Source organism: Epargyreus clarus, unplaced genomic scaffold, assembly GCF_041222505.1.
Source record: "Epargyreus clarus isolate Ecla_fem2 unplaced genomic scaffold, WU_Ecla_fem_2.2 ptg000024l, whole genome shotgun sequence".
Lineage (NCBI taxonomy): Eukaryota > Metazoa > Arthropoda > Insecta > Lepidoptera > Hesperiidae > Epargyreus > Epargyreus clarus.
In genome coordinates, this window is record NW_027332231.1 from 12,811,395 (window position 1) to 12,838,291 (window position 26,897).

General features: G+C 36.4%; 1 protein-coding gene across 3 annotated transcripts in view; it reads left to right on the forward strand.

Moving 5' to 3' along the window:
- The window catches only part of LOC140752099 (zwei Ig domain protein zig-8-like), a 265,041-nt gene that overhangs the window by 47,320 nt on the left and 190,824 nt on the right, over nucleotides 1-26,897 (forward strand). For 2 of the 3 annotated variants that reach the window (XM_073086267.1, XM_073086269.1), the window contains exon 2: nucleotides 6,479-6,572. The exons of the other annotated variant lie outside the window; for it this stretch is intronic. The gene's annotated coding sequence lies outside the window, so the exon portion shown is untranslated. The remainder of the gene's footprint in view (nucleotides 1-6,478; nucleotides 6,573-26,897) is intronic. 3 annotated transcript variants of the gene reach the window in all.

Sequence of the window (26,897 nt, forward strand, 5' to 3'; positions counted from 1 at the left end):
TATATATAAGATAACCTCAAATAGATCTATCTGATATAGATTAATCTGAGGTCCTTAGATGTCTTGTTATACATGAGAATTGTCTTTATTTAACTTTTAGTACGCCTTTCAAACCAAAAAAGCAATTAATCCGAGGATAGATTAACACACGCGTGGACGTCTGACTCACTTTGAGCTCTGGGTTCGATCTCCGGGTCCTTATGGCTGATAAGTGATTTAATTTCTAAATTATGGTTTTATATGTCTATTCTGGTTTTTTAAATAATATAGGAGTAGCAGACGAGCATGCAGCCTACCTGATGATAAGTGGCTACTGCCGCCCATGAGGTCGGCCGCATATGCGACGCTATCCCTGAGGACTAAGCTGGAACGTCTCGGAAAAGTATGTCTCCCTTACCACACCCTTCAAACCAGAACACAGCAGCGCTCAATACTGCTGTTATGAGGCAGAAATAGGTGGGGCGGTGGTGCTGCCGGAGTCAAACCGTGAAGGGTTCTACCAGCTTCATTGTCTGGGTGTTAATGTATTTGTCTTTGTGTGGGTAAAAGTTCAAAAAGTGCTCTGTAAAGAACCTACTTTGAATAAAAAAAATGATTTGATTTGATTTGAATAGCATACATATAAATGTAGAAAGCATTAGCGTAAAGCGCAATGAGACCTACCGAGCGAATGATTTACTACCGAATGATCCTTCTGATTCAGTTATAAGCCAACTTAATAAGCGAGTAGGAAATATAAGTCAATTTTTCCGCGTGACATTTAAATTAGACCTGTGATTTGTAATCCGTTTTTCCGGTCCACTTATAACACTGGCAGTTAATCGTGGCGATTGAGGATTTATGTAGCTTTATATATTTGTGCGATATTACGGAAATATATACTTTCAGGTATGTACTTTGTGTAATTTTGTGGTTTTATTTATCGGTGCATATGTTTCATTTATGTCTGTTAGTAATAATTAATATTAACCAATTTTTACCTACTAAAGTTCAAAATTTATTAATTTTTCGACAATGTATTTATGTAAAGTACAATTGTCTTTTATGCGAATAAAATTCTTTGAACCTAACCTAATTATCGCATTGTGGTAGGAAAAATTGGGGACTTAATATGGATTGATATACTAACTGGTGATTTTCAGTCCTGATTATATTGGCCAGTTATCAAACCTTGTTATGCCTTTGCAAATATTCGACATGGGCTAGTCGCTTCCCGTTGCTTCCTATCGCCATTTCGCATTAAATTAGGTACTATGGTGCCTCCTAAAACAGCAATGCAAATGAAAAAAAACACTAATGGTCTCCCACCCAACTCTTAACCGCATCTGACGTTGCTTAACTTTGTTGCCATCACGCGCTTACAAGTTCCGCTCAGATTTTATTTAACTTTTTATGAAGCACGGGAAATGGCGTCTACGTTATATATCGTTATTATATCCGTCAATAAAAATGCTATTGGATAAAACTTTATAACGTACTATAATATTAAAATTGACATGCACTCAAGATAAGAATTTCAAAGTACATGCTTCAAAATCAAGATTTTCAAACACATTTTTATTATTTATTTTACTTGCCACCTTAGAGGTTGAATATCAAAAAAATCTTCCTTAGAAGCTGTCTACGTCATCACTCACTATCCACTTTTTGTTTCTTATAGTTGTGATGATAAGTCAGTCAGTCAGGAAACGAGTGACCTGTGGGTAATTTCGAGTATTTGTTTCTTATTCTGTGGCACGCCTTGCGGCCCAAATGACTGATTTTAACATATAAGGTGTCGTTGGATTCATCTAAAGTGTTGCAGCAACATAGACCATATTTATAAGAAGTTGAATTTTTGTTTTATAATAATTCATCTTTAGCCCACGTTAATCCACTGTTGGACATAGGCCTCTCCCAAGGTACTCCACTGAGCCCAGTCTGCGGCTCTCCTCATCCAACTAGTTCCCGCCGCCCGGCGTAAAGCGTCGTACCACCTTTATATATATTTTTTTATAATATGGGATTAGCAGACGAGCATGCAGTCCACCTGATGGTAAGTGGCTACTGCCGCCCACGGACATCTGTAATCAACCCCAGATAGGATCAGATATGCGTGCCTGAGGTCGGCCACAGGTGCGCCGCTACCCCTGAGGACTAAGCTGGAACGCCTCGGAAGAGTATATCTCCCTTACCACACCCTTCAAACCAGAACACAGCAGCGCTTAACGCTGTTGTTATAAGGTAGAAATGGGTTGTGGGGGTGGTGCCACCGGAGTCGAACCTCAAAGGGTTCTACCACCTTCGATACCTACGATAATTACTACTTATAAATATAAATCCCATCCCCCACCGTCCTATTTCATCCCGTTTTATATCAAAAGCATTAAAAGAAGCATCACGTCACAAATAAAATGGGATAACCTATTAACCCAGCAGAGCGTCTGGGTAGCATAAAGGGTGTTCTAAAAAGCAGTCTTTGAAACGAGGGTGCTTTGTAGCGCAACCCCTATTTATTAGCTTAGATAACTATTTGCAATTCGCTGTGACTTGGATTTATATACATTTTAGCTGTAAAATTTAGCTTGTATTTTCGTTTATATAAGTCTCTACTTTTTGGGATTACTAGTAGGTAACGGATATGTTGTTCGACAGATTTTAAGTGGCTACTGTCACCCATGCACATCTGTAATTAACCCCAGATAGGTGCGTGAAGTACCTCGCGACTCAGCTGGAACGCCTCAGATAATTACGTCTCCCACACCAAACCCTTCAAAGCGGAACACCGCAGCGTTTAACACTGCTGTTATGAGACAGAAATAGGTGTGGCGGTAGTGTAAAAGAAGTTGAACCACAAAAGATTCTACCACCTTGAAATATTAGTGTTATCTGAGGGATGGCGACAGTTTTAATTATAAAATAACTATATGAAACTTAACTTATATACGAGAATGAAAGTCTGAACATGGCAAAATATTTTTTAGTAAACCTTAAGTAAACCTTTGCTTTCGATTCATTCTTCAGGCTCTATAATCATTGATATAACATAACTATTCCAAATATATAAGTATAAGTTATTACAATTTTGTTGCAACATACTCATACTTATAAATCGAGTAAGTATAAATCTTTGTGAACAGAGACTTCAATCACTAGTAAATTATAATTATACTGTTCTTTATTCCACTAATGTACATAGCAATTATAAATAATAAATAACGCTTCATTATTTCGTGTATTTGAAAAGAAAAAATAAATATTTGTCAATCATTATACAAAACATAAAGGGAGATCCAATTATTTGAAATCCAGGAAGGCTCTATTTTTCAGTAAGAACGAAAAGGCCTCAATTATTTACTAGACAATTTTACGTTAACAATCATGTCAAGGTACGCCGTGACAATAATGGGAACACTTTCAATTCGCTCTTTGTATAACAATTTTTTTATACCATGATTAATCCTATTTCAATTTTTTTCAACACTCGGTACACAGCATATACTCGTATGTACTAATCGTGAAGAAGGTAAAATTCACGTAAAGGTGGTAGAACTATTGTTATTTTCACAACAATACTACCATCACTCCTAAGCTTTCATGATACAACAGTCAATATTATAGTGTAGTATATATGTGTAATATATATAGTGCATCGCCAAGCGCAAGTTAGTAGCTTCGTATACCTTCAAGAACTTTTACGAAAGAGCCCTCAGACATATAGATTGATTTATGATATTTTCCTTCACCGTTATTTTAAATGTTAATTAATAATTAATGTTGTATAAAAGTTAAATCTTATCATGGTTTAAATGACACCTTTAAACGCCTCGTTAGGGGAATTGTGCAAGGATCGCTTAAGATACTTAGTGCTCTACGTTACTAAGGAATTCATTTGCAAAATTTAGTAAATCTAAATTCACCGGCTTACGCTGTTTATTCTCCATAAAGCTGTGTAAGCTTTATTGAGTAGATTAAAAAAATAATACAATACATTCACTACATTTTAAAATTCACGCACCACTAGCGCGGTTGGCTAGTATTTCCAGCCCATTTGTCATACCATTTCAGCGCTTGTTTCCAATAATGAAAGATATTAAAAATGACTCATATTTCGTTCCAACTTTATTACTTTTCCAACAATAAATATTCCCGCCGTAGTTCGGTTTGAACAAGCTTTATTATATGTTTCAGGTTAATTTCCTTTACTATTGTGGAATGTCACCTTCGAATGAATAATGCTGACGTCTTTGTCTTGTCTTTGTATGACTAACGCTGTTTGTCCACCGACCACCGATACCGAGCCAATACCGATCATTAATGACGGCGCCGAAGTAGCTTACATACATTTACTATAGCAGCTTGTCCACCGCACGTCCATTACCCGAGCACCGTCATCCCGGCCGCCGACATTCCGAGTAGATCGGCGTGACCGCACCGAGTTTTTGCAGGGCCGATGTGCCGGCAATGTAAAACACATTGGAACTTGTCCATACACTGCCGTCACACGAGTGGCAGCTGGAACAAAATAAACAGTCGACATCGGTGGCAGTGGACAAACTATCACCGTCACGACATAATTAAAATCGGCCCGAAATAATCTCGTTCTCGGTATCGGCTCGGTGACGGTGCAGTGGACAAACACCCTTACCGTGTGAATTATTGAAAATGTCACCCATGGCAGCACCATTGGTGATATTTTCAATATAATTCTTGTATGTTTCGACTGTCGCCGTCTATTTCTGTCTTAAGATAGTTTTAAGGTGTGTTAAAAGTAGTGATAAAGTAACTTGTATACGACGTTACTAGTATTTAAGGGAAGGCAATGCATTTGAAGCCGTCTTTCTTCTTACACCATTACTGTCTCACTACTGGGCACGGGTATGAAAGTTAAAGGGGTTGGTAGCCTTCTCAGAAAGGAATGCTCACTGCTCAGGCGTGTAGGTATCACGATGTTTTCTGGCACCATAAAGATAATTTTCGAATACACTATTATCTCGAAAAATACGAAGAACATAGAATTTTAACCTGGGATCCCCAATTGAAAGGCCGAGTATTGCTATTGACTTGGCTGTCACTGTCAAATGTTATTCAGGATTAGAGTTAAGGTAGCCGTTCTAAATCATATCTATGGTGGTATATCATAGCCGGTAGTGACATTTAACATCAGGCGGAATGCATACTCGTTTATCACATTAACTAATGTACTCGTATTATATGGTACCATCATCTAGATGTCAACTAAGTATTAGCCTACGTCAAATTTTATAATATGTAATTAATCTAAAACACACACATTAAATCACTTTTAAATACCCACTAAACTCCCGTAACCTGATTCAACCACAACCTTTGTTAAGAGACTAACGTCACAACTTGAGGCGCTACGTGCAAACCCAACAAAGGTAAGAGCCCTTGAGTCCCACGGAGCCTGAACTGGAACAATTATAGTATCATCGTTTCGTAAACGATACGGGAAACGTGCTTATTCCTTAGCAAAACCCTTTCAACCCTTCTAAGAAGCCAGAAGAACGCTTCACCCTGTTTACAAGTTCTTTTAAAAACGGAAATAACTTGGAGCAATTTGTGCGCAAGTTTCTTTAGCACTATTCAATGTCTATGAGGAATTGCAAGTATTTTTTATCCTTTTGCATGGTTAACCCAAAATTGACAGTATGAGCGCTCTACCGAACTGACCCATGATTTAGATTGCAAATTATGGTGCTGTCATTAGATAGTGGTCGTTAAATCTTGTCAGAGGCCTTATGAGCTTGAAAACATCTGACTTGATACGTTTTGTCTAATGTCCCGTACCTTGGAACAACACAGTGGAATGATGTTCTTCGGCCATAGAAAGAGCCTAGAAGTGGGAATCTAAATGGTTTTTGTTACGTCTTGAGATTGTTCCACAAGGGTTGGGACTTCAATGAAACAACAAAGATGTGGTTCGTATGCGTCGGCGAGAGACAGATGTGTCGTGAACACGTCTGTCTCTGCTACCGGAGTACCATGCACGCCGTTAACGCCGGCGATACATTGGCGACTCGTCTGGTGTTGCAAATGTCCATACGGGCTACTGGTGGAAAGCAATCAAAGTCTCCTTGATTGCTTTCCACCAGTAGCCCGTCTGCCTTATCGTTAGATTAAAAAAAACTGGCTCGAGCAAACCGACGGGTGGCAATCAGACATTTATTAAACAAATCGCAGGTAGTACAATATATCCAATTGTGCACCCGATTGGTAAGATGTCACAGTTTTAACCACCTGGCAGCTGCCAAATGATCAAATAGGACTTAATTATAACGCCTTATGTAACTAAATCTGTTCTACAATATACTTTATCCTTCAAATCACATTTCGCCGCTCGTCACAAAGAATTCTCACTCCTGTAAAGCTTACAATTTTTATCACGTTCAACATCTCTTTAAATTATGTAAAGTACATCGCTTTACGTGTCTGCTATCAACTTTTTTATATGTAACTCATGTATTTTTGTTTGCAGCGCAAGTAGACAGTCTCCGAACCTTGATGAATACCAGCTAATGAAGAGACGAATTCTTCGACGGACAAACTTCTCAGCTTAACCTGAAAAATACGTGAGTAGGCCAAGCAAAGATTATTTTATAATATAGCAGACGAGCATGCAATGCATCGGATGGTACATGGCTACGGCGGGTCATGGACATCTGTAATCAACCCCAGATTAAATTAGATCTGAGGTGTTGACATGTCTTGCAAAAAATTCTCTTCCTTACCACACCTTGAAACCACAATACATCAGCGATACTGCTATTATTAAGCAGAATGACTGTGACCGTGGTGCTGCCAGAGTCAAACCACTGAGAGTTCTACCTCCATACATTTAATGTTTTGGGAGCGTGAGATTAGTTCCTCGATTTTTTTATTCTTCTTTAAATCCTATTATTCTTCATTATTCTGTACACAAAAACGTTCATAATTACGTTTAATGTTTAATTTATCTCTATGTTCACATAACAAGAATAAATGAAAATCTTCAAATAATAAGAGTCAAAGAATAAACTTTTATAATTAAAGTAAAGAATAGAAAATATAGTTATATTTTGTAAGTAATGAGCATCCTATTATTAAGACGAAGTTTTTTAGCTCCAAGAAAATTGTCTCCTTTGTTTAGGTAATAGAAGAGTGCTATTCAAACTGAAATTCTAACTCAAAGTCGCTAAAACTTTATCGAAACTAAAATTTACACAAATACAAAAACAGACATTTTTTTAAAAACAATTAAAAAAAAACTATTTCTCAGTTACCAAGGCAACGAACAACATAATATACCTTGTCATTGGGCACGGTTCCAAATATTTTACGTTCAACGTTATTTAGATAACGTGGAGACGGGTGATCAAACGTTTGCGAATTATGAATTTCTGCGGAGACACAAATAATCTGTGGGCCAAGGTCATATGCAGATATCTCGATTTTCTACTTGCACAAAATACTTCGGGACATCTTCAGGTAGACAGTATTACACTTACACTTTGGTGATCAAACGTTTGCGAATTATGAATTTCTGCGGAGACAGAAATAATCTGTGGGCCAAGGTCATATGCAGATATCTCGATGTTCTACTTACACAAAATATTTCGGGACATCTTCAGGTAGACAGTAATACACTTTCTCTTTTTTACCCGACTGTGGAAGGTTATGTTTTTCGTGCGTATGTATGTAAGTTTGTATGTGCGTTATTCTTTGGTTCCTGTAGCCCAAACAGCTTAACTGATTTAAACATATAAGGTGTCGTTGGTTTCGTCTACATATAAGGAGTTACATAGACAATATTTCTATGCAGCCCACCTGCATAAAAATATTGTCTATCTAATCTTTTTTTCTAGTATATACTATTTTTTTTTAATTTGTATCTATCCATGGGCCGAAATTTGTTTGAGTAAATTATGAAGATCTCTTATTAACAGGATTATTTGGAATCCATGAGAACATTTTTCTTTATACGCGTGTAAGCAAGTATTTCCCATAATTAATTTCGTATATTGAAACATATTTTAAAATCAAGATCCTAAAAGTCCGTAATATACATCATTAGCCTATCACTACCATAAACCTTTGTACAATTTAATACATAACAGAAACAACATAGAAATTTCCCATAACCCAATACGGAACCTCGGTATTAGTATTCACTTTTGCTATTAATACTCAAGACAAAACACGTAATTACTAGGCCAAGGTTGGAACGTGTATCTCTGGCGTCATCTTTCATGATGGAAAGTGCTACAGTAAAATTGTCTGTTGGTATTTTCTCCCCAATCTCAGGTTAAGGCTAGAATTCTAGAGTTTGGTGTGTAATCTCGAGAATTGTGTCTAGGTTTCTTATATCACAACACAGATCTTCTGTTTCTCTGTTTAATGGATACTAAAAACTTACCTCAAGTGAAGTAGTATAGTTTAAAGGTGGTAAAATCCTTGGGGTTCGAGTTAGGAGGAAACACCGGCAATTTATTTCCGTCTAATAACAGCTGTGTTAAACACTGCTGTGTTCTGATTTCAAGAATATAGCAAGGAAGACATACCTTTTCAAGGCGTTTCAACTCATTCCTAAGGATAACGCATCAATGGCCAACCAGGTAAGAATTTCATATTATCGGGGGTCGATCTGTTAAAGTTCATGGGCAGCAATAGCCACTACGATACCATCATTACATTCCATGTTCGTTTTCTACCTCTTTTTATTTATTTATTTATTTAAATTTTATTGTAAACCTAGTGGTTATAAAGGGCGAACTTAATGCCTAGTGGCATTCTCTCTTGTCCAGTTAACCCTTGTCGTTGAAGAAATTGTGGTGGGTGATACTTCTATATTATAAAAATAATATTGTGCAATAAAACAAATAATGTTTACCCACGGGCCACGGTTGTGCCATCTTCACGATATTCGGGTTGCAATCATGTTTCTCCATAATTCATCGGAAAACCATAAGTTAATTCCAATAACTTCCTTACTCTCCCTAATAGACATCTTATCAAGGGAGGCTGCTTCAAACAGACATTCATCATAAAGTTGCCGTTAAATCTCAACCATAAATTCTCTGACGCACTTCCGGTTCTTAATAAAAATGATTTATCTTCGAAAAGTTTGTCGTTAAAGTAATTCGTGGGTACAATGGACAAATTTCCGAGTGGAAATTATTATTTTACGACTCCATTATAAACTTCGTTTTATCCCATCGTTTTATTATTCGTCATTACTACTTCCCCCAATTTGTATGATGACCATGTCGCAATAAGTACATTATAGGATCCTTTACTATTTTAAACGAAAGGAAAGTTCCAAATAGTCATCTAATGTAAGCCACACACACTACAGTCTTTTTACGAGGAGGAAACCTTCAAAACCACCGGTGCCGTGGGAGCGACGCAGGGTTATATGAGATTCTTACCACACTAACCTGTGTGTGCGTCCATTGCGCGTCGGTAGCGTGTATTGGGATGTTTCGGTGTACCGTACTTTGTTCAGTTCTGTAGAGTTGGCATCGATCGAAGACGATGACGCACAGTACGGTGTTACAAGTGTTTGATCTTGCGCCGGTCGCCTGTCTACACACAGTCTGGTATACCTGCACAGGCATACACGAACAGGTAGACCTCTTCGGTGCCGCGTAGTGTGTATAGCAGGATTGTCAAGTATAAGAAAGATACACGTAAATTAAGTCGTACGGAATACTGTTTATTTTTTTACGATAGTACATTTCATATTGATAACTCACTTTGTTATTTATTTTCTTAAAAGTAATTTGTCAAGACAAGTTCAATGAATCATTATCCTTACTATTACATATCTTAATAGTATGGTAATTGTCAAGTTTGTCCATGGCCTTGTTTGTATATTTTACGGTTCAATTAAGAAACCAATCTTTCTAAAATGCAGGCAGTCCTTTTCTCTATGGCACGTTTTTAATATTAATCTATCCAATGTTACCCCACCAAAGGTCGCAATTTAGCGATTTCTATATACAAGTCAAATTTAGATTTTGATAAGAAAAATATTGGAAAAATATTACGTTTTATTCCAGGAGAAATAATAAAACATCTGGGACATTTATAGATGGCACTAATGGCTTTCAAATAAAAACTTTGGAACACATGAAACTGGGAATATGATGAAAGATGAAACAGTACAGCTGTAGAATTCTGCAGCAGTTCTGACAGCCAATTACTAAACATTTTCAAGAGAAAGGAAAGATAAAACAATGCGCATCTCGCTACATAGCAACATTGTCTGATGGTTTTTTAAAATAAGCACCGAGGGATAGTCGGAGAAATATTAAATTTGTAGAACGTGCAACCGCTTTTGTTACATTACAACCGTTGTATCTTGAATGAGTTACATCATTGGGTTGTGTCTCATGACTAGCGTTTTGTATTATCTGTGCCTCAAGTGTTAAACTGTCTTATTTATTACTGCAATCTTTTTTATGTCCCACTAGTAAACTTTTTGCACGCCTGGGAGATGAATACATGCTACTTCAATGCGATTTGTGATAGTAGTTTTTTGTAAATCTATATCGGATGCTTTTAGGCAATAGCAGCTCAATAACTGTTATTTAATAATGCTTTAGTGACTAGTAGTCACCCATCCCAATCACACTCGACAGGACGTACTACCGTCAAACCTATTCCTTTTTTTTGTTGACGGGGGGAAACCTTCAAAAGGTACCCGCCGTCGTGGAAATACCGTAGCCCTATTCTCGTCCCGGAACTACAGGGACAGTCAAACCTATTCCTAGCGTGAAGAAGTTCTGCGTTTCGGTGGAAGGTTGTAAGGCGCCCATTTACTTACATAATATGAGGCAACCATTTGACTCCTCAGGAATAGCAACGAATTGATGGTAGGCTTCAGACAGAACCTGTTCAACGTGAAGCCTAAATAAACCTGACCACTTAACATTAGGATGAACATGATGACAATGTATCTTATATAATTCCTGTCTGTAATTGAGTTAAAATTTGTTTACTACGAAATAAATTTGTCTCTGCAAAAGCTTCGGACCGAAGCCTACCGTATCAAAGATAATTGATTAATCGATGTACAAAAATATTAATATCGTCGTCCAGTTATTTTTCGAAAAACATTTCAAATCTGGTTTACAATGAAAATGTTTCAGCTATGTCTGTTTTGACAGAACATATTAAAATGTACTATTGTTTTCTGAAATATTTTGAAACATGTTTCATCATACACTGACCCTTCATTCAAATTTGTTTCACTGTGAAAATAGGTAACGTTTTTTAAAGTTAAGTGTAAAATATTTAATATTACTAACCCCGTCAATCACAATTTACATACTAGTATTACCCACCTAATCTTAGCAATATGTTTCCTTTAATTAAACATATTTATCTGAGGCATTCCAACTTACTCCTCAGGGGTAAAAACATATCTGTGGTCAACCTCATGTAGGAATCTTATCTTATCTGGGGTTGATTACAGATGTCCATGGGCGGCAGTAGCCACTTACCATCATGTGGACTGCATGCTCGTCTGCTAATCCTATATTATATAAAACAGCGTTAAACGCTGCTGTGTTGTGGTTTGAATGATGAAACAAGAAAGCTCTTACGTTGAAAGTCTCACAATTTTATCATTGTTCTATCAAAAATGTTCACATATGCGTATACAACATATGCATGCATATATATAGGTAACGTTGCGTAACATTCATTTCGCGTACGATCGTAAAACTAGAGACTGGGAATCTCTGTTTATGTTCGCCAAGTTAAGGTTACATGTCTATAAAATTACGATTTAATGGATTTCACATAAAGTCCTGAATATTTAAATCCCTTTCGTGTTCTTTATAGCGGGTTTGATGTTTTGTTGCAAATAGAATACGAGTGAGAATATGGTGGCCGCTCCGCCACGCGGGTCGTCTTGTCTTTTGTTTACATTTGTCTTTTCTTTATTTTTGAAGTACGTGCTTGTTGTTTTTTAAAATGTTGCTACAAACAAGCGTATAAGCCAGGACAATAAAATTAAATTCCGCTTAACATATTATTAAGCAACTTAACTGTATATTATTTCGTAATGTATAATAACAAATAATGTTTTAGCGACATCCAATATGAAACTATGATAAGGAAATTAATATGCCTAAGATTCAAAAGCTCGTTTTCATTTCAATTTCTACACTCGTTACCTCCAGAGAGTACTCCAGACTAATTCCTGTGGGATCCATAGACACTCGATTAATAACAATTAATCATTATTTAGATGTTTGTGTCGCAAAATATAGAATAAGGGGCCAGACTCATGCCCGCTGCACCATAATTATGGGTTGCCATTAAACCATTAATAATAATTAAAAGTAAGGTAAGTTCCGGAATTTATTTTTTTCTGTTATAGATTACCGAAAAGTTAGCCTCGGTCCACATGGTACAGTACTGCACTAGTACTTGTCGTATTCCAGACAAATTGGTTAAGCAAAATAAAGCAATGAAAATTGTCCATCTAAACATCGACCTATTTGAAAGAAGAAAAACTCGATCGTCGTTTTGTGAACATATTTTGTCGTCAGTCATCAGACTGCTTGGATCGTCGACTGTCGCTGACGAAACTGTCGCTCGTATGTACGAGCCCTAACTTACAGTACTGTAAGTAATTTGAAACAATGACGAAATCAGGAAATAAAAGCGCAAAGTTTCGAAGACTGTCCCAAGATGAAAATGATATCTTTCTTTGTTTATTTCTGTACTTCGAAATAATGACGAATGATTGTTAAGAAAGGAAATTCAAATAATAATTTTCTGAATGCAAATTAAGAAATAACATTTAAAGAAATTAAATGCGTCTAATCTACTTTTTCGAAATTGGGAAGCAATAATTAGGATATAAAACAGTAATTAATACCAGTCCAATTTTTATTATCTATGCGCTAAAATGTCACATTTAGAAATTCTGCACATTAAACAGTATTTTGATACACCAAGGTTTGCCTGTAATTACCCTAATTTACCCAATTTTACCCAAAGTTACCTTTGGGTAAAGATTCTTAAACAAACGTAAATACTACTTCGTAATTCGTGTACACAAATAATAACAATACAAAACAATACTATTGTAAAAGTATTGGATAGAAAAGTAATAATAGTACTGACAGTATTTCCTGTTCTTCATTTTCTACAACGGAACAAAGTGTTCGATCATTTACTGCTAAGTGCTAGAGAATACACTTCTATTATTTATTTCTTCGTTCTGAATAAATAATAAATAAATAATAAGTAGGAAATGAGAGTCCGCTTAATGGTACGGTCACTGCTGTTTAAAGATATTGTGATACTTCTTTTTTAATAGGAGTAGCAGACGAGCATGCAGTCCACCTGATGGTAAGTGGCTACTGCCGCCCATGGACATCTGTTATCAACGATAGGATTAGATATTCCTACCTGAGGTCGGCCACAGATGCGCTGCTACCTAAGGACTAAGTTGGACGCCTCAGAAATGTCTGTCTCCCTTACCACACCCTTCGAAACACTGCTGTTATTAGGTAGAAATAGGTGTGGCGGTGGTGCCGCCAGAATCGAACCAAAAAGGGTTCTACCACCTTCATGTACCATTTTCATCTACTACACTTCTAAATAGGATTCGGGGACTTGAGGTCAGTAAAGTGTTTTGAGGACTAAGTTGTTTGTCTACATAGTCTTCAAACTAGAGCAGCGTTTAACACTAGGTGTTTTGTAAATTATTACGTAGTTCTGTTCCTTGAAAATGGAAGTAACTAACGTGTGTGCAGTTCACTTGATGGCCACTCCTACATGACCAATACCGTCATACGTATGTTGCTACCATAAGTCGTAAATCAGTTATTGCCACACTGTTGTACACGGGTTTTCTCTCAGTCAAGTATAAATTGGCACAGTTAACGCACCTTCGAGAACTTTTATTTTTAAAGAACTTTTAACACGGTAGGTTTCATCAGTATAGCAAGTGATAGGTTAGTAGATTATTTATTATACGCACAATCACATATTTTTAAAAAATTAGAGCTACGTACATTCCTGGGATTCGAACTTCGGGCCCTCGGAATGAGAGATCCTCAGACCTCGGATATCAAACACGGGTAACTACAAGTATCACTTTCTACCCTGTATCCCATTCAAATATTACCCACAATCCCAAACTTTCCAACTTGTGACATACATACATAAGCCACTATTCCTCACTTACTCAGAATATTCTTCACACTCTCGACCACGAAGTAAGCCCATTCGTTTCGAAGTTCTCAAATAAATTTCATTCAAACTTAGAAACGGCTATGCAATGTAACATCTAGCGAATTGGTGGTAATATAAAAGGGGGATCCGTTGCCAAAAAACTATGAGTTGAATTGGGACGGGGAGAAAGGGGCAATGGAGCCGCGATGTCTGTAGATCCAATTGTATGGATCCATTTCACCCCCTTTCACCCTTTCGTACGGGTGTTGGAATGTGACATGACAAAATACCTACATGTATGTATGTATAAAGGTCTTCAGAGGCATTTTATATGTAGTACATTATATATTATATGAACCTTTATTTAATTTCTTAATGTTATGAAAACCAACATGCAGTCTACCTGATGGCAAGTGATGACAATGATAAAACTAAAGTCTTTTTTAAGCTACAGATGTGTATAACATCTCAGTAGGTACTCGGTAGGGATGCCAGGCGATAGAAAATATACAAAAAGTAACGTTACAAAACGAAAGTACATAGCGTACCTAATTGACACGCAAATAGAGTTCGACTTCCATCCCGGGCCAGGCACTGTCTTTTTGAAGAGGGGGAAATCTTCAAAAGGTATCCGATGCCGGTTTGCCGATGGGGGCGACACAGACTTATATATTTATTTATTATATAAATATATAATATAATAATATATAATATAAAACATGACGAGTAATATCATTAGTTATTTCGAATGACCCATCCACAACCAGATGTATAGTTAGTAGCCAAAACTACATGCTTTTAGTACCTATTCGTAACAACAAAATACATAGGTATCAATCATCGCTGAGTATGATTGATCGCACTCAACATTGATTAAATTGAAATATGCTGTTCGATTGAGCGTTTATATTCTTCGATGTTGTGCCAAAATTGTCGAATCATCGAAATGGTTTCATAGTGGATGCACAGTTTATATTTTTACCGGAAACAATAGTGTGTGACGCTTTTATATTTAAGCGTTTTGTTTTGATGTCTCGTTAAGCAATGTAGGCATACAAAAATATAGTCAAACTTAGTGCTACAAAGAAGGAATAATTTTGAGGTCAAGTTCTGATCTTTTTAAAATTTATCGCAGGTTTTTGAAAGGTGGTAAAACCAGTATACTTAGTTCGATTAGATTGGAAATATCACTATGAAGGAGTTCAGCGCTTTGATGGAACATTTTCGATGTCGGTTGATTTAAGTATGAGATACTTATATTTGTTTTCAGGAGTGGCAATGCCATCGTGGATTGACGATAGGCTTTATGTAAAACTCTTGCTTTGTATGGAGTTACTTAAGGTTCTTTATGGAAGGCAATGATCACTTCCAGGTAGACTGTATACTCTTTTGAAATTTGGAAAAAATATCAAAAATATATTTTCAGCTAATCTGGAAATAAATACAAAATATCCAATATTAAACACATTTCTTTACGATAAGGTTGAATCTGGGCCAAATCCAAGGAAACTAAGCGCAACCCTATTTCTACGAGCCGAAATACAACACAACTAACGTACAAGAATTACAGCCCCGAACAATACATAGTAAGCACAGTTAGTTACAAGTAGGTACAATTCTTTCAGCAGAAATGACAGGGATTCATACTGTCTCCCCGTTTTACACCGAGAAACAATGGATTAATGAGGCATTGTGCTATTTCTTACGCTATTTTCCTATAAATAGGCAGTGGACTAATGTTTTCTCGGTAATTTTCTTTTGTGTAACACAAGTACAAGCATGTTTAGTAAGGTTTGTGTAAATTGAATTATTATACCTGACGACTATGTTAGGTTATCTTGTATTAGTGGGGTTACTTGGATTCGACTCCGAATGCACCACCGCCACACTTTTTTTCTTATAATAGAACTGTAAAGCGCTGCTGTGTTCTGTTTTGAAGGGTGTGGTAAGGGAGACATACTTATCCGATGCGTCCCAACTTGGTGCTCAGATGTAATAACGCATCTGGGCTGAAGTCAAGTAGGACTTCGATCTTAAGTGGTTGATTACACATGTCCTTAGACGGCATTACTATTACGCACGTGGACTGCATGCTCGTATGCAACTTCTAATATAATAAAAAGTTACTAAGTTACGGTATACAGTACGGCAGGGCATAATATGTGATAGGGTAAGGGCAGTGTGGAAGTGATCTTATGGCCTGCGGGTATGAAAGGGAAAAGTAAGTTATATCATTGCAACTGTCAGAAGCACATAACCACCAGCGCAGAAGAAGTTATTGATTTCCTGCTGTCACCAGCAAAGCTAACACAATCACTATGGACCCCTCCTCTCTTTTTATGAGCGGGATATGTCTAGCAATGGAGTTAGAACGGGCTGTGGATAGAAAAGTAAAATAGTCATACCATTTAATAGCTGCTCTTACAATATTTTAGAGAAAATGGGTTAAGTCAACAAACTATCGCTAATTGTATCAGACAGCCCTTTAGTATAACTTTATCTAGGACCGGACTGAAGTATTAGATTTACCCAATTCGGGGAAGAAGATAGTATTTCAAATTAGGTTTATCTGCGAGCGAGTCCTACTTACTTTATTATTTGTTACAAGCAACGAGTAATTTAATACTAATTATTTTTACTTTTTTCCTCCGGCATCGTTTTTGGTGAAAGGAACCAATATTTATTTTCTGGTCTCATTTATTTTGTTACAATTTATTTCCAAATTGTCTTGAACATGAGGCTGAAAATCATTTTTCTGGTGAACTTGAGATAGAAACGTTATACTTGGAAGAAGGTAGTGACTCCTCAACAACACATCGAATTATTTTCCATTTTTTCATTTATCTAAAAATACCAAATCCGAAAATAGTTATCTGTAATCTCGAAATACTAAATCGTTTGTGACAGCGTAATGCTTGAAATCCTAACATAAAATTCGTACTTATGTAGAATATACAAAAATTTAAAAATGGAAATTCTGAAATGGTAGAATATGTGTTTCTAGCAGACATTTCATACTGTATCAACATTGTATTGGAAATTCCTGGGAATGAAATGTTCGCTATTTTATTCAATGAGATCCTGGAAGCCATTCGCCTGTGATATCGTAATGAACAATTGTTTGCAACGCGAATGATACAAGAAATCGCCTGCGGATACCGAAGCATCGTATCATATTGGATGTTCGTGGAATTTATTGTCAATAGCATAGCTGTCTGTCAAATCCATTTTATATCATGTAATATCAAGAGTTTACGTGAAATCATTTTGTAAGAGCGAATATATTTGACAAGTTTATATTATGTCTATTTTACAGCAATGTAAACTTTGTATGAGCATGGTCGATTTATAGCTTTTTGCATTTTCATCTGTATTTGTAACATTCAAACTAAGAGAGCTAAACTAGCATGACCATCTTTAATTTAAGCGGATTGTAGTTCTTTGGTACTACTGTCACACTATGTAGAAACTGTAACTCCTTTGTAAACTGGCCTAATAGGGCATGCAGTCTACTAGATTCTTAGTGTCACTGCCACCAAATTCATTTGTCATCAATTCCATACAAATCGAAATTCTTACTAAAAAATGCAGGCTATTTTTGAGTTAGGTGGAAAGATTATATATAGTAAATAAACTTTCTATACCTGGAATCATTTTGACCCCACCAACCGAGATTTCTAAGTATAGTTACATATATTACCGACCCTGTGATTCCTCATCCAATAGTCCCTTGAAAATAGTCAGTGACCCCATAATGGGGCAAATTGTTTGCGACAATGGGATCGCCTCGAAAACCCGAAACGGAGTCGGGCCGAGAAAAAAATATTTGGACATAAAATAATACGAGAAATGTTTCTCTTCTGAATAATTGCACAAAACAATATTCTGGTAAGTAACAAATATTGCTTAAACCTACCATTTTGTTTTGATAAAGGTTATTGGTAGATTGCTTTTCTATAAAACATTAGTAAACACCCTGATGATAATCATATAGCATTGGTTTGGTGTATTCAAGTCCCATGATAGCGTTAATTAGTGAATTAAATTGATGAAGAAGCCTACATGCCTTAAGAGTTCTCCATTTGATTCTTCCGGTGTTGTTACTGATAAGAAACCGGATAATGAAATAAATATTTATCATTTGGAGTGGAAATATAAGCCAAAAAGGAGCAAGAGCTATATGACGGTAATGAGTCCACATACATAGACGCGGGGACCTTGTAAGTACCGGCAGAAAAAACAAAATGTAAGAAAAACAACAAGAAAGAAAACATGTTTGATTTAATATTTGATTCAATAAAGCTCGGAAAACAGTCAGTAATCTCATAATGAAGCAAATTGTGTACGACAATGCGACCTGATCGAGACGAAGAAAACCGTGACACGAGAAAAATATATTTCGACGTGGAATAAGGGCTCTCACCTTGAAACCTCTAAGGGTAATCTTGAACCAAAAAATGATACTGGAGCGCTTTATAACACAATATTTATCAACAGGAAATCTTTTAGAGGATACTCTAGATGATCTTTTGTTCACATTAAGTAGCTTATTTAAAGTTTGCTTTATAGGTTTTACGAAATCTGGCAAGTACAAAGTTAGTACTCATATTATCACCGTAGATTTACGAAAGTAATGTAAAGTAGTGCTTTCATATGAAACATTTTACTATACTTCTCTATTCAGTACTGTCAATAGGTAGATTTCCAATATCTTTCTAGACATCAGAAAATAGTTTCATACTATAGTCAGCGTCGGTGGAAGACGGATTTTCAAAAAACCTTGTTAGTGCTTATAGATGTTATCTAAACACACCCATTCAAGTTATGACTTGGATATCAGTCAGCGTTAGATATTTATTTAGGTGATAAAAATATTTAACATGGATAAAACATGCGTGATGATTTTTCATCTGCCAAAAACATATTAGGAAGTATCTAAAAAATCTAAACGTTGATGGAGATATGAAGATTTCCGTGTAACATTTGGGCACTGTGAAATGTATGTCGTAAATCTCATAGCTGTCAGGTGTCACTCAAATATGTTCGTGAGTAAGCGGGCCTATTTACAATAAAATCTAGCATTTAGCACCTGAGCCGGGATATTTGGAGCGTGACCTATCACACGGGAGACGGGGAACCGAGTGCGATATGGAAAATCGAATCAAATTATCCCCACGCCGGTGCGAATAACATAAATATTTCGTGGCACGAGCACAGACATTCAGCGGGGAATTTTTCACGGCAAGATTTCTATCTACGAAAGTGCGGTCAGATGACGTAATACGTTTCTTTCGCAGTTTCCAGCCAAATCGAGGCGGGCAATTTTTTGTCCCCTCCGTATGGGTTTTTGTGACAATAAGCATTGCGTCTATTTGTCAGTGACATGGGGCTCGTGTTTCTTGGGTTTCAAGGTGAATCTATTTCGTAATCTTCTTGATGGTGTTATGGTATGGTATGGTTCGTTCTGAAGGTGTTAACAGCAGTGTTAGGCGCTGCTGTGTTCCGGTTTGAAGGGTGTGGTAACGGCGACAGACTGTTCCGACGCGTTCCAGCTTAGTCCTCAGGAGTAACGGCGCGTCTGTGGCCGACCTCAGGTAGGAATATCTAATCCTATCTGGGGTTGATTACAGAAGTCCATGGGCGGCAGTACCATGCTACTCCTATATTATAAAAAAGATGTATATATTGCAGCTTCGAATAATTTCCATGCCACTTAGCATTGAAACTATTAGGGTCGATATCTGGCTGATATTTTAATGACAGATTTAGGTCTGGTCTGGGTCTAGTTTTTGTGTGCTTGTGGAGAAGTTTATATCCACTTCGAGTACAGTTAATATATGATATCGCGCTGAAATTAGACAGACAATATTTTGTATTTGCTAAATAAATACATTATAACGATTGAACAAAACTATAAATACTACTTTGAAACCCAAAACAAAGTTTTATTACTGTTTAATGAATAAGCAGATAGCACTAAAATATAGTATTGTCCAACCTAAAACAGAAAAAATTCGGAAAATACATTCCGTATTCCTATTTACGCGAACCTCAAAACTTTTTAGGTATTCAATACCATTTTTGCAGCCTGAATAAACGGTTTGATTGTAAAACAAATATCACAAAAGAATTATATTTGAATCAAATATGGGTACCAGTACTAACTAAATAACCCCCAGTTATGTGACTTTTTGAACAAACAGACGACCTTTTGTGTAGGGAAGCAATGTGCCTATCGTGTCGAAAATATTACGCAACCCTATACTAGCGTAGGGTTGTGAGTATTTTTTAGGATTGTAATATTTTTTATCTCGCTAAAATATTATTGCACTTGTTAAAGAGTAAAGGAAAGTAATTTTGAATGGTGTTAAAACCAGTTTCACGACCCGGGTGGCAGAACGGTCACTGTACGGTTCTGACGCGTAGAGGGCTCCGCGTTCGTACCCCGGTCAGACAGATATCTCAATAATGAATTTAGATTTTTGTTCTGGGTCTAGGTATTTGTATCTCCGTCTGTGCATCTGTGTGCATAAGTGTGCATCTGTGTGCATAAGTGTGCATCTGTGTGCAAAGTGTGAAGCATATAATAAACAAATATGATAAAAAGAGTTCTTCATGCTCAACATAAAGTGAACATTGCTATCAATTGATGACCGCAGCTATGAGTATCTTTAAACGGAATGTTGCTTCACTGTCGGAAACAGAACGGAATATTGTCATGTGCTTATAATAAACACAATATAATGAGCACATTTAATAAATAGAGTTGTACTTGGCTCAACGTAAAGTTAACATACCAATGAATTGATGACCGCAGCTATCTTTAAACGGAATAATGCTTCGCCGTGCTCGGTTCGCTAGCGGAAATGGAACGCAATATTATCATGTGCTTATTATAAGCACTGTTAACAAATAGAGTTATTTCTATACAGCAAATATAAAGTGAACGTTGCTATCAATTGATGACCGCAGCTATCTTTAAACGGAATATTGCTTCGCCGTGCTCGGCTCGCTTGCGGAAATGGAACGGAAATGTGTCGCGTGCGTGGTGCAGTACACTTGAGACCGGAATACAGTGGCCAGTACTACAGTATTTACCTATGTGTTGTTGAACAAATTTCAGTTTGTTCAATAATACACTAGGGCTCAGATTACATTTGGTAGAAGTTTGGTTCTGCAAAATCACATTGATAAATTTAAATTACCTTTAGGGCTGCTCATTTTGTTTTCGTTGACGAAAAGCAGTGGTAGTTTTTTAGTATTTTTGAAATGAAGATTAAAAAAATGTAAAATGTACGTTTCAGTAACATCCACATTATAGAGTTACATAGTAGAGAGTGCTTTATGAGACTTATTTAATTATATTTAGGAAAAAATATATGATAAACGGTAAACATTCACTAAAGACAAAATAGACAAAGAATAATCCTATTGTTTCAAAATATAGATATCAGACAGAAATATTAATCTCAAATAAAATGTGACTTTCTGTACTTGGTACCTTTTTCTATAGGCCTTCAATATGTAATAGGCATAAAAAGTACATCAAGTAAAATAAGGAAAACAAAAACAAACGACAAACTCACTGCGCATTTTAACTACAAACTTCAAAGAAAACTCATTAGAAATTTAAGCGAAAAAACTGCAGATGGCGCGTGCAATATTTATTTTAACTTTAGCAGTGAGACATTTTCAGCCATTTGTTTCAGCTAAATTACTGCTAGCTAACTTAGTCGTGGATAAATTTATAGTGTGCCTTGTACTTGTATGATTTTTGAGCAAGGTAAAAAGTTACTAGAAAGTAATAATATATTTTTTTTAAATATTTGTCGTAAAGTATCATGAAATCTACCAAAATTAAAGTGGTCACTGTAGCATAACGTCAGTTGGCAGTAAAATCAAATGTTACGTTGATAGAACCGCGTATCACCTGTTTTTGTAATACAAGTAACGTAACGCTGCTGTTTTTTTTGCGGAGCAGCGGACGAGCATACTGTCCACCTGATGGTAAGTGGCTACTGCCCATGGACATTTGTAATCAACCCCAGATACAATTAGATATACGTACCTGAGGTCGGCCACAAATGCGCCGCTACCCCTGAGGACTAAGCTGGAACGCCTCGGAAAATTATGTCTCCCTTACCATATCCTTCAAACCAGAACCCAGCAGTGCCTAACACTGTGGTGCCGCCGGAGTCAAACCACAAAGGATTCTACCACCTTCTGCGTTGTGGTTTCACGAATGTGGTATGATATTCACTTTTTCGAAAGTTACTATCGAAGTCCTCAACAGTGTAACATATGACTAGTTTCAAGGACAGTTTAAAATTTGTAAATTACATGTAAATTTACTACTTATATTATATTAAAGTTATACATATCAAGTTACAAATGCGTTGTTACTCTCTAGAAATAACTTTTATCTTTATTCTTAAAGTCCAAACACAAAAGCATCGTTGCAGACATAAGCTATAAATAGTACATGAAGTGGTGTCATCATATTCGAATCTCCGAGAATATGGCACCTGTGAAAGTAAATTGACTAAAGTTAAACAAAAAGGCATCTTGAGCAACCACTTTCGCTTCGGTTCTATTACAACTTATTCCACCGCTTCTGAACACGAATATAAAACACAAAAAATAATAAGTTCATAAAATAAAGGTAAGCTTGACACCGCGAAACCAATTTTAGGCAAAAGCGAAAACTTGTTCTAATAAAACTCGTAGCAGCCCTACGCCATACGTTCTGGCATAAAGTTTTCTAATAATGCCCGTTTCAAATTGAACGAATATTTCTTTTTTAACGCAAACAAACATACTTCCAAAGTAAAGAGTTACTCTATCAACACTAATGTAATATCATAAAAGAAAAGTTTTAATGACTGTTTGTGTTAAAGAGAAATATGTGAATTTCAGATTCCTATTCGAATATTATAGTAATATACTCAGAAAAAGCAAAATATTATGTTACAGGGATCTACCAACCTCTGTAGATTGACTTCGACGGGAACACCGCCACACACATTTCTGTTTAACACAGTGCTTAACACTGCTGGGTTCTGGTATGAAGGTCAGTCCTCAGAGGTAGCGGCGCATCTGTGGCCTACATCAGGCAGGAATCTAATATTATCGGCATCTTATCGGTAGCAGTAGCCACTTACCATTAGGTGGACGGCGTATTCGTCAGCTACTCCTATATAACCAGATATTATAAAAAAAAGTCTCATTTTCTACGGATATAGAATCTGAGTTCTTAGAGGCTGCCTTGATTTAGGGGAAAATATCTCCCAAGTTACGCATGGAATCTTAGAGGGATTATTCATAAGGTACTTGTCCTGAATATTTTTATGATCTCAACGAGAATATTGAAAACTATGGTTCAGGGAACATGCGTGAAGGAACGTGTTGAAACTCGTTTAGAATAAATATGTGGAGATTAATTGCAAAGATGCCGCCGCTACATCTTATAATATCAGAGATATGATACCGCGTACTGGTTCGAAGACAGATGCCTCCCAAGTAGATTTTGCGGTTTTCGTGACATTGTTTGTTAAACATCTGTTTTGGTGACAAGTTTGGTGACGGAGACGACGCGTTCAAAAGTTATGTTGTGGTATACATCTTTAAAAAGTTATGCGGTATTCTTACTATAATAAAATGCTCTGATTCTGATAATGTTGAGGTCTGTGGTCTTGATCAGGACACCCTGGAATCCTTTAAGCGTAGGGTGCCGCGTTTTTGCTCTGCCCAAGAGAAATCTTTTCTCATCCTGTCTGCAAATATTTACGACGGTGCGAGAACACATATAAGTACCATCATCCGTCCGGGGTTGACTGGTTGGCTAGTTTGAATTCCCATTATTTTTGCCCGAAACCCGGACAGTACTCTTATGACAGGCAGGGCATACCATAGGCCTATTCTGGTCCCGATCTACTATTAAATTTTTTAAATATATTACAGACTATCGTTCTCTCCAAATACTTGTCCTGAAAATACGTACCTACTTAAGTTCGCTCAAGAAAATGATCTCGTGAAAAATCTGAATGGATCCTTACTGCCTATTCTCGACTTGTTTACGACAATTATTTTCAAGAAATCGCAAGAAAGGATACTAATCCGGAAACGTCGACCCTTCCTAAATTACATGAGAAATATTTTAGTTGTGGACCTTCGTTTGCGCTTTGTGGGGTGAAAAAAGTAATGATAGGCGCCATCATTTATCGACTATTACTAAGGTCCAACAGGATGTAGTCAGGGGTGATTTGAAGCGCCATTTCCTTCGAAGCCTTCGAGCCTATTGGGGTCGGAAAGGCAAGGACTTATCTTTATTGGTCGATTTAATACAACATTACTTTTATTTGCTAGGGCTTTATTGAATTTGGCTCGTTTGTCTTAGGTGTTAAAATCCGGTGGTATTTTGCAAGTCTTACTCGTAGAAGAACTTGACTTGGACGCTCTAGTGACAGTGGAAGAAATAAACTCTGTTGCTAAATCTGTACATATAAGAATAAAGAAGAATTTCTGAATAGATTACCTATTGTCAGAAATGTATATTTATCACGTAACTTAAATATTTGAATATTGCTTACTTGCGGACTAAGTATATTACCAGAGTTTCGAAAATGTGGAGCTGATAGTGAAAATGAATCAGTTTTCATTTTCAACATGAGAAACACAAAACCTTCAAGAAAAAGTACTAGCTTTTGAATGTATATAAAAATACTTCTCATAATTAAAAGTCGTTGGAAAATGTGATACCATAAACTTGTAACGGTGCCATCAGATCCAAAGTTATCTTTATTTTTTTACTTTTTAACTGTGCACTTACTTTGATTTCAATATTTTGGATGTCCGTTTTTAATATTTAGCAGAAAAAATCTACTTGACCTCCGTCTACAATTTTTGCAGCTGGATTATTTAAAAAGTTTAGAATGTCGGCCACCTACGAATAAACCATCTTTTTTGACTGGTTTCATATTTAATGTGCGAGTATTGAGTTCATGTATGAGGACGTTAGATAAAAAATGTATGATGGTACAAAATATTACTTTCTCCGCAGTTATACTATGCGGTGATAATCTAGCGGGTGAATTATGCTTGCCTGTGGCAGTGCCATTGGCAGGCATAGTTCCACAGGTTGTTTCCAAGGTACAGACTCCTCGCACGTACCTCTGATTTTTCAGTGATACGCGTATTACAATTTATTAATCACTTGCTAAACTAAGCTAACGATGAAGGAAAACACCGTGACGAAACCTACACATCTGAGAGTTGGTAAAAAAATCTTAAAGGTGTGTGAATCAAATCGCCTTTACTTAGTACGATGATCAACGGCTTAAATCCTTCTCTATCAAAGAGGAGACCCGTGCCCAGCAGTAGAACAGTAATGGATTCACGACCATACAACAAAGGCTTGTAAATCAGCAAAACAGCTAAGAGGCTTTGCTTTAGATCTTGATTCATCTCTCATAAGCTCTTGAGTTTTATTATAATCATAATATGGATGTATTCCAAGTTGGTACTGAGCAAACAGGGTCATAAAAACAAAGATCAGAAACGTAATGTTAAGACGCTTCATATTCGGTGAGGCATGTTGAATGGTTTAAGCATAGATTAGTAAAGATTACTCACTCCTAACAAGAAAATGTAACCAGTTTTTATAATTGAAATTGTCACTGTCATCTATTTTAGTGTTTGAAAAATATTCAAAAAATGTAGTTTTGAGATCATTTACGAATGAAACGATATTTATTCGCACTTTTCCTTCGATTTCGTGTTTTTGCTCAACTTAACTGGGCTTATTGTTCCGAGTAAATTACACCAAGACAGCCATTAAATGGCTGACAGAAATTTCAGCCGTTAAAGCCATTTAATGGCTTCCTTCAATTACAAGGTGGTGAGGTATCTATACTTATCTATGGGTTAAAGTGAAAAAAATACGTAATCCGTCGTAATATTTTGCTGATGTCTGATTTATTATAGTTACTTCATGGTAAAAATATATTTCATAAAATGAAAGCGACAATCGACCTCACAGTATCTGATTTACATTGGACCTTAAATTGGCACCTCTAATATAAGCTCTAACTAATAAGCCTACGTAGTACATCCGTTACCGAAATCCATTCAAAAATTAAATTTTCTTTGCTGTTCCATAGTCTTGAAAATAAAGTTACACGACTACCGGGCAGTTAGGAAATATAATGCTTATATATTGATTCCTATTTTGGCGTGGCAGATTGATGACCTATCTTTTGACTTCCTTCAGTTGTGATGGGAACACCTGTTTCGTTGTAAGAAATAAAAGAGATTTGATTTCAAAGAAACATTTTTTTTAATTACATCCAATAGCATCTGCTAAAGTGCTGTAAAAACCCTTTTGTCTTACCTCATTCCACTCAGACAATAGGACTAGCAACATAGTTTAATGAATGGCAAATAAGTATTTTAAAATATACTGCGCTATTTTACTTCTATTTTTCCTTTAAGTTTCCTTCCACTTCCTTTAGCTTTAACTTCAGCTTTAAACAAAGTTTTCTTAAGCAGGTCAGCTGAATCACAGCTGTCTGATAGCAAATGAACGCTTATATTTTAAGTTTCGTATTTCCTTAAATGATTCTTATATCTTTAGTTAAATACGAGAAACGATGTTTCCAGGCGGAGTTTTGTTAATGGTATTAAATATTGCTATACCTGTCATATTACTTTTGTAAGAATTT